The sequence below is a fragment of the Neovison vison genome, chromosome 5 (assembly GCF_020171115.1).
Source record: "Neovison vison isolate M4711 chromosome 5, ASM_NN_V1, whole genome shotgun sequence".
Taxonomy (NCBI): domain Eukaryota; kingdom Metazoa; phylum Chordata; class Mammalia; order Carnivora; family Mustelidae; genus Neogale; species Neogale vison.
In genome coordinates this window covers 68,137,487-68,147,735 of record NC_058095.1, presented here as the reverse complement: position 1 = coordinate 68,147,735, position 10,249 = coordinate 68,137,487, and positions in this window count along the sequence as shown.

The following is a 10,249-nucleotide window of genomic DNA, read 5'->3' as shown; positions in this document are numbered from 1 at the left end:
TTCCAGTTTTCTTGTCTCACCTAACATGGGAGAGGTGTACTGACCACAGAAGACAGGGATCCAAGGAAATCCATGAATATTGCTGCAACAAAGAGATAGAGAAAAGACAGAAAAAGTTTGTGAAAAATTAATATAAGCGACCATCACTAACATGGACTTACGAAGCTAGAGAGTCTGATAAGGAAGACTTACTATTTGATGTAAAATATAGCAAGATTTAGAGTTAGAGAACCCTAACCAAAGAATCTCAACAGGAAAGTATCATCAGTTATATGTCCCAAAAGGAAAGATATACATTGCATTTTCTACAAGACATCAGCCAGCCCCTCTCCAAATCAGTGAATGAAAAACCCTCATCACCTGAGCGGAACTCTTGCTTTTCTTGATGGAAAGTTGTTCAAAACAACCCCACCCAATGGCCCTCTTCTTTTCTATAAAATAATGTTCTTCTCCTTTATGTGCTGTACTTGCCATATGTGCTACTTGTCATAGCTTATTTGACCTAGATAGCAATTCTCTGTTATGCTCAAATAAACCCATTTTTTGCTGGTAAAATAACTGGCAGTTTTATTTTAAGGTTAATGAACTGTATAACTGGAGAAAAACTTATGAAGTTCACAGTGCTAAGATGCTCCCCCCAAAATAAAACCTGATATATATATATATATATATATATATATATCCAATATTTAATAAGAAGATTATAGAATGCTCCCTTTCCTCAGATCTTATCATCAGACCAATAGAGCTTCAATATAATAAACTCAAGTGAATTCAAACAAGAGGGACTACAAGACACAGACTGACTCTGAGGGGGTGATACATAGAGAAAACAAAATTCAGAGAAAACAACAAAAACAAAGGGGACACTAGAGGAATTTTAAGACTTTGGCATTTCTTATACAGTAAATATTTTAAAAAGCCAAAACCCTAACCAGTTTAACACAAATCCTTACACTGAAATCCTCTTTCCTTCAATTCAGTTTTTATTAACCAATACATCATGTTCAACTTTCAACAAAAAATTGAATACCCAACTTTTGTAGCAACATGGACGGGACTTGAAGAGATTATGCTGAGTGAAATAAGTCAAGCAGAGAGAGTCAATTATCATATGGTTTCACTTATTTGTGGAGCATAACAAATAGCATGGAGGACAAGGGGCGTTAGAGAGGAGTAGGGAATTTGGGTAAATTGGAAGGGGAGGTGAACCATGAGAGACTATGGACTCTGAAAAACAGTCTGAGGGGTTTGAAGTGGCAGGGGGTGGGAGGTTGGGGTACCAGGTGGTGGGTATTAAGAGGGCACGGCTTGCATGGAGCACTGGGTGTGGTGAAAAAATAATGAATAATGTTTTTCTGAAAATAAATAAATTGGAAAAAAAAATTGCAAGGCATGCTCAAGGCAGGAAAAATCAGATTCTGGGGGCGCCTGGGTGGCTCAGCGGATTAAGCCGCTGCCTTCGGCTCAGGTCATGATCTCAGTGTCCTGGGATCAAGCCCCGCATCAGGCCCTCTGCTCAGCAGGGAGCCTGCTTCCTCCTCTATCTCTGCCTGCCTCTCTGCCTACTTGTGATCTCTCTCTCTCTCTCTGTCAAATAAAATAAAATAAATAAAATCTTAAAAAAAAGAAAAATCAGATTCTGAAAGAAGCAATGATCTAAACCATACCCAAAGATGGCATAGCTGGAATTATAGACATGAAATTTAAAATAACAGTGGTTAATATGTGAAAAGCTCTAATGGTGAAATAAGTGCCTTACAAAAATTTTTACATTGAGGGAAGCAGAGAGATGGATACTTTAAGACAGTATCTAACAAAAAAATGCTAGAAATAGGAAAGGTAGCCTCAGAAATGAGGGGTTCATCAGTGGACTCACCACAAGTCAGGAAGGAATCAATGAGCTTCAAGATAGATCAAAATAAGCTGACAAAAATGAAGTGTAATCCTGGAAAAAGAAAAACAATAACACACCTAAGAAACTGTGGGGCAATATTAAAATGTGTATTATACATGTAATTGTATGTCAAATGAGAAGAGAGAATAAAATGAAAAAAAAAGAGAAATATTTGAAGTAATAATGGCTGAAACGTGCAACATTATTAATATGCCAAATCATAGCTCTAGATTATTCTAAGAATATCCACCCAAATAAAACAAAACAAAATAAAGCAATCTGTCAAACACCCATACCTAGACATATTACATTCAAACTAGAGAAAATCTAAGACAGGCAGAAATTTCATAGGAGGAAAAGAACCTAAATTCTCAAGGAACAATGGTAAGTATTATGTGGATTTCTCATATAAAATTATGCATGCAAGAAGAGGGTAAGATGGAATACTAGTGTATTGTCAGAAAAGTCCAGAAACCTAGATTTCTACACCAGAAATCCACCTTTGAAGAAGGATAATAAATTCTTTCTTTCTTCCTTTCTTTTTAAAATTTTATTTAGTTACTTGAAGGGGAGAGAGAGAGAGATCACAAGCTGGCAGAGTAGCAGGTAGAGGGAGAGGGAGAAGCAAGCTCCCTGTTGAGCAAGGGGTCTGACATGGAGCTCGAACCTAGGACCCTGGGATCATGACCTGAGCTGAAGGCAGTTGCTTAACCAACTGAGTCACTAATTAAGGGAGTCCATCCCCAGCAATCTGCTCTGTAAAGAAATACCAAAAGAAATTTTTTAAGCATGAAGATGATAAAGAAATTTGGATCTACAAAAGAAAATGTGAAACATCTCTAAAAATAAAGTAAGCACTGCTAAGAGTCACTCAGAACCATCACAAAGTTATTGAGGAAGTAGGTTTTACATGGGTCTCCTGCTTCAATTAACAAAATGCCAAGAACTTTCAATTTTTGTCAATTTCAGCTTCACCTAAAACACATCTTCCTATTTGGGGCTGAAATAGATAATGAAACACACATTAGCTGAATACCCAATCACATATAGTCAGCTTAAAATCTGCCAGCAGCAATCATAATTCTTATACAAACTTATGTAACCTTGTGGGATTCTTTTGCCTTTATAAGCCTGCACTTTCTGCTTGCCACTTGGAGCACATTTTTGATTTCAGATGACTGTCTCCTGGTGTGAAATCTCTATAGGCCCAAATAAACACTTTCCATTGCTTTATAGCCTCATTGTCTTCTTGGAGACAGAATGGAATGGAGAAAGAATCAAACAGGGTGAGGTAGAATCTTTTTTTTATCCTTAACTGATCTAAGATGTAACTGTTTACTTAAGGTAACAACAGTAACAATGTATTTAGTAAAATAGCATAGGGATAAGTGAAGTGTTGTAAGAGGCAGGAGAGCAGAATTTGGAACACTCTGTTACCAGGTATCCATAGAACCTAGGAAGTGGTACTGCTATTTGAAAATGAACTTAGATTAGTTTAAATGTGTGCTATAAATTCTAGGGTAAACACACACACACACACACACACAAACTATAATTGAAATGCTTTCTAAGAGAGGAGATAAAGTGTAGTCATATAAAATGCTCATTAATAGCAGAGAAAGAAGAAAAACAAGAGAAGAAACAAAAACCAAATGTCTATTGATAGAAAGCAGTTACAAACACGGACATTAACTTCAACTATATAAACTATACAAATAAAAACTTTTAATGTGAATGATATAAATACATCAGAGGAAATATGAAGACTGTCATCATGGATTAAAAACAAACAAGTAAATAAAAATACCACCTAAGGCTCAACTACCATGTTACCTACAAAGAAAAACACACTTTCAAGACACACTATAGTAAAGGGATGAAGAAAATATTCCATGCAATCACGAATAGAAAGAAAACTAGGGTTTTTACTACAGGTAAAAATACTCCAGAAAAGGGAAAATGAACAAGAACAAAGAAGACAAAATGATGCTAAACTGTATGCACTTGGCAGAAGAATGTAAAGATAAATGAGACAAAACCTGATGAAACTTATGGAAGAAATCAACAAATTCAGGGGTGCCTGGGTAATTCAGTTGGTTCAACATCTGCCTCAGGTCATGATCTCGGGGTCCTGAGGTTGAGACCTGCATGGGGATCCCTGTTCAGCAGTGTGTCTGTTTCCCTCTCCCCTAGCTTGTGTTCTCTCTCTCTCTCTCTCTCTCTCTCAAATAAATAAAATCTTTAAAAAAATAGACAAATCCAGCCTTGTAGCTGAAGACTTAACATGTTTTGTCAGTAACTGATAGATTAATCAAGCAAAAGATCAAAAGAGATGACATGAAGAATGTCATATAGATGACATGATCAGTTTGACAGAATTCGTATCTGTAAAGTATTTCATTCAATAAGAGTAAAATACATATTCTTCGAAAGCTTGCTAGAAACATCCATCAAGACTGACCACATTCAGGACCATCAAACACATTTTAACAAATTTAAAAGGAAATAGAAAACATACAAAGTGTGTTCTTAGACCACGATGAAGTTAATTTAGAAATCAATAATGAAAACATAGAGAATCTCAAATGTTTCAGAAAATAAATAGCACACTCCTAAATGACATATGAATTAAAAATATGTCTCAAGGGAAATTGAAAGTATACTTTAAACTAAATGAAAAAAAATGAAACAGTGAAATGTGTAGGATTCTGCAAAAACAGTACTGAAAGGGAAATTTATAGCATTAAATATCTACCTCAGAAAAGAAACAAAATTTATAAACTTTCTTCTACCGTAGGATACTTGGGGGGGGGAATGTTAAGCCTAAAGGAAGAAAGGAAGCAAAAGAAAAATGTAGAATAACACTAGAGAAGAGACCAATCAGCTTAAAAACAGAAAAATAGGGGAAATCAACAAATCCAAAAGCTAATTCCTTGAAAAGATGCAATAACTGATAGATTTCTATCATGTCTGGCCCTGGAAAAAAAGATGAGAGGCACATTGCTCATATTAAAAATTAAATAGAGGTCAAGACCACTGATTTTATGGGCCTGAAAAGTAATAAGAAATGTACAAATAGTTCCACACCCATAATTTGATAAGTTAGATAAAATGAACAAATACTTTTAAGATACAACCAAAACTCATGTGTGGATAAGTAGATCATCTAAAAAGGCCTATATCTATTAAATTCATTTTAAAACCAAAATAAAAACCTTCCAAAAGAGAAAGCACCTGGACCAGAACATTTCCAATTTCACTGGGGACTTTTACCAAACATTTAAGGAAAACATATGACTTCTACATGATCACTTTTAGAAATAGAGGCTGAGGGAACACTTACTAACTCATTCTATTAGGTCATTATACTAATATCAAAATCAGATAAGGGTGTTGGTAGAAAAGAAAATTAAAGAATAATGTATCGGGGTGCCTGGGTGGCTCAGTGGGTTAAAGCCTCTGCTTTCAGCTTGGGTCATGGTCCCAAGGTCCTGGGATCGAGCCCCGCATTGAAGCAGAGAGCCTGCTTCCTCCTCTCTCTCTGCCTGCCTCTCTGCCTACTTGTGATCTTTGTCTGCCAAATAAATAAATAAAATCTTTTAAAAATAAAAAAAGAATAATGTCTCTCATGAAATTATTTGCAAAAATATTCAACCAATTATTATTAGTAAATCTCATCTAACAATCTATGAAAAGAATTATATGATGAGGTAAGATTCATTCTAAATATAGAAAGCTGGGTTAACATTTACAAATCAAGTAATGTAATATGCCTAAAACAATCATATGATCATATCACTAGATGCAGGAAAAACCTTAAACACCCAACTCCCTATTATGTTAAAAACTCTCCTCCAACTAAAAGAACTTCCTCAGCTTGGTTAAAAAAAAAACAAAAAACAAAAACAAACAAGCAACAACAACAACAACAACAAAATGAGCAAACAAACAAACCAGGCACCAAACAGGTAAGAAAAATCTATTGTTAACATGAGAAACTAGATTCTTTACCCTATGACTGGATTGTTTTATATGGGTTAACTCAGCTGTTTTCTCTTTGGGGATAAAATGTTCCCCACGTTGGGTTTGTATATACACATGTCTTTTTTCCATAGCAGTTAACTTAGAAAAAACTTTTGATATGCTTTCCTCTCCAAATTGCCTTTTTTCAAATTAACTTCCTTCATCCTTGATTCTAAATGATAGACTCGTGTTACATTATTAAAGTACTTCTTTTTCCTTTAGGCTTAAACAAGGAAACATGTTAGACTTCTTCTAATATCTCAAACAGTCTTATTTCTCCAATTCTCCACCAACTCTCATCTCACTTTTGCACATTTCAAAGGAGTATGGAATAAGTTTAAAAATGGGACGGTGGTTTAGATGGGGTAAGTTATTGCTAGGATGGCTCTCAGTCAAAAGATAAGACAACTAACTAATCCATGTGCTGCTTAAATATCTCATTAGGTCAATAACCTCCTGAAGTATGAGAACCATCTTTGCTAAAATAAAAGGACTGAATAAGATCATTCACATCCCTCCACTTCCTGGATACCTCTGTGAGCTTTCCCACACCTACAGTAAGAGTCAATAGCAAATAGTAAATATTTTAGGTTTTCTGACCAATTATTCTCTAGTGCAACTACTCAATTCTGTTGTAGTAGTAGGGAAACAGTCACAGACAATACAGAAATAAAGAGTGTGCTTGTTCAATAAAACTTTATTTACAATCACAAGTACTGGCAGGATTTGACCCCAGGGGCTGCAGTTTGCTGACCTCAGAACTGGAAGATAAAATAAAAACACTTTAATGGGCATATAAGGTTTTTTAGAACCTTTTTAGAAGTGTGGACTTCTTTGTGCCTCATTTTACACCAATCCCCTCCTTGCTTTTTTTTTTTAAGGTTTATTTAACTCTATTCTATGTATATGCTTCATACAATGCCACTTAAAATTCCTTCAGAATAAGAGGTTATTTTCCCAACCTATTAGGTTTTTATTTACATTTCCGAAAGATCTGATTTTATATATATATATACATTCATGTCTATAGAAAGTTTTCCAGTTTGACTTTCTTAGATAGGAATTGGATAGGTGACCAACCATCCTAGCTTACTCATGACTGAGAGTTTTCCTAGTACCTGTACATTAATACCCAAACTGACACAGTCCAGGAAAACCAGGCCAGTTGACCACTCTGCCTTTGTACCTTTGGCTCTCTTAAATATCTAAATTTAATATTCCAGATTTTACAATTTTAGGTTTTACCACAACTATGATAATATCAAATTATAACACATATCCTATTTTCTATATATTTTCTATGATAATAAATTCTATAACAGTAAGTTATTATTTGTGTTTTATTATTTATTATATAGTTATATATATTATATATTATATAAATAATATTAAATATTATATAATTTCTAAATGTTGAGGGAAAATACATATATATGACTATATATATAATACATATATATAGCATTAGAATGCAGTTAAGAGCAAGAGTGGAAAGCATGAAGGAAGGAGGGAGAAAGAAAGGAAGTGATATCTCTATGTATGTGGACTATAAATGAAATACAATGATTCCATTTTAATAATCATGTAAGATTTATAGTAAAAAATATAAAATTGTTTGACCTTGTAAAATGTAAGGAAAGACTCTGGTAGAAATACTAATTATTTCTTATTACTTTTTGCTATAAGGAATTAAAGTAATATTGACAGAAGAATATGAAGATATATTATTTCTTGCTATTATTGGAACAAAAATTATAAATATTAAATAGTGTTCTCATCGACTGCCTACTAAAATTCCAAGCTCAAAATCTTCACCTCTCAAATACTCTTGTGTTACCCAAAGATTAAAACATGATCAAGAAATAAATGCTAGTGGCGGGGGGGTGGGAGGTTGGGGTACCAGGTGGTGGGTATTATAGAGGGCACAGCTTGCATGGAGCACTGGGTGTGGTGAAAAAATAATGGATACTGTTTTTCTGAAAATAAATTGAAAAAAAAAAGAAATAAATGCTAAAATGTAACATGAGAGTGTTTACAAAACTTGAATGGGAAAAAGTTTTAAAAATACATCTTTGTTGCTAAGCGATTGTCCTCTTGTCATGTTCAATTAATTCCAATTTTATATAGTAGTATAACTTCAATCAGCAATAGATCTAACAGGTGTCTTAACAGCGAATAGATAGAAATAATGTATACAATCAAATCTGGTGAGAAATAAGTGGCCAAGGAAATGGACTGAATAAGGAGACACTATTCCAGGTGACATCATCAGAGGGCTGCCTGAGGCCTCCAAGGCTGGCTTGTAGTAGACTTCTTGGAGGACTAAGTCATGGTTGGCTTTGTAAGGCCCATGGACTCTTTTAATTCTGGGCAATAGGGTTTTTAGAAAGCAAATTCAGCAGGAAAATCTAAGCTTCCTTAAGTAGGTCTTTTCTTTTTTTTTTTTCCTCTCCACAGGCGCCCAGGGGGTTCCCACCTGCCCCTTCCAGACACCGAGGTACGCGGGGCACACGGACACGCACCGCCCGACGGGGCCGCCAGGTAGCCCCCTCCCCACGACCGTGCAAAGACCGTGGCGTGGCGCAGCAACCCCCGCCCCGGGGGTGCGGTGGGCGGCAGAGTCTGGGGGAGAAGGGAACCCTCCTCCCCACGGGCCCGACTGCCCCCACCCGAGGCAGACGGGCGACCTCCAAAGGGTCTTTAAACCTCCGCGCCAGGACGCGCTGGGTACCTGGACAGGGGGTGGGTGAACAGGCGAGGCAGGAGTGGGGACACGAGGCCACAGGCCACCCCGCCTCGACGCCGATCCCATCCGTGGCCAACCCCGCCGGGCGCGGAAACCCTGACGCTGCCGGCCCGTGACAGGGGAGGCCTCCCAGTCCCGCCGGGCGCCGCCACTCGCCCACGAGGCCGACACCCGACACCGCCCTCTCCCCATCCCTTCCCCCCCGCCAGAGCCACCGGGGCCGCACTGGACCCCTCTCCCTTCCCAAGCACCCCCAAAGCTCGTTTTTACCCACAACCGCGTCCCTCCCCGCACCCGCGAACCCAGTCCCCTCTCGCCACAGAGGGCGGGGGGGGGCTGCAGCGGGAAGCGGGGCACGCGCAGGCAGGGCGCGCGAGGCGGAGGGGCGAGAGCAGGGGCGGGGAAGGCGAGGAGCCGAACCCGGGCCCGAGGCCTGGGCGGGGGCCGGAGGGGAGAGACACCGAGCGGGGAACGGCAGATTCGGAGCAGACGCCCGACGGACCGAGAGAGAACCGTCCAGGGGGGGCGGCGGGAGGCGGGAGGCGGCGGCCGGCGGGCGCCCCGCGTGAGCGGAGGCTCTGAGGCCCTCGGGGGTGGGGGGCCGGCCCGAACCATCCCCGGAAGGCGCCACGGGGGCCCGCCGCCGCGCCCCACGTCCGGAGACGCGCCGAGGGCACAATGCGGGCGCAGCGACCGGGAAGGACCGGCGCCAAGGGCGAAGGCGATGGCGCGGGCCCGCGCCGCTCCACAAGCCCTTGACCCGCCCTCCGCGGGGAAGGCGGGGCGAGGGAGGGCTGAGACCTGGGACAAGGCAGGCGCGCCAAAGGGGCACGGGGCGGGGGGGGACGCGGCGCCAGCACCGGGCGGCGAAGACGGGCACGGGAGTCCAGAGGGGACACGGGGGGCGGGAAAGGCGCTGCGCCATCCCCCCCTTTCCTCCCGCCAACCCGCCGGGGTTCTGCCGCGGAGGCCGCATCGCGGGGCTCCACTCGCCTCTGGGCGCCTCCTTCCCCCTGACTTCTTGGAGGATTAAGTCATGGTTTGCTTTGTAAGGCCCATGGACTCTTTTAATTATCGGCAATAGGTTTTTTAGAAAGCAAACTCAGCAGGAAAATCAAATTAAAAATTTAAGCTTCCTTAATTGGGTCTTTTCTAATTAAGAAAAGAATAATTTAATTGGATTTCTAGAGTCGAACAGTCTTGGTTTTGAATAAACTTGAAGTAAATCAGCATGGTTTGCCACATGGACTGCTGAGGGAGTATATGAGTCTCTCTGCAGGTGCTAGTTCACACTGAGAGGAACTTGGACAACCTTCAGCCAAACCCAAAAGTTCTTATACTATCAGCTGTTATGGAGGCCTGAGCTTTGACCATGGCAGCCTGGATTCTGGTTCTGGCTGTGCTGGTGGAAGCTCTCGTGGTCCGATCTGTGGCTTAGGCTCTAGTTATGGAGGTCTTGGTCCTGATTTTGGTCTAGGAGATGTGGATTTCACTTCTACTGAATAATCTATTGATGCTTCTGCACTGCAGAAACAGAAAGCTTGCCTCCTAGATCCTTTACTCCAAAGGTTTTTCTAATATGT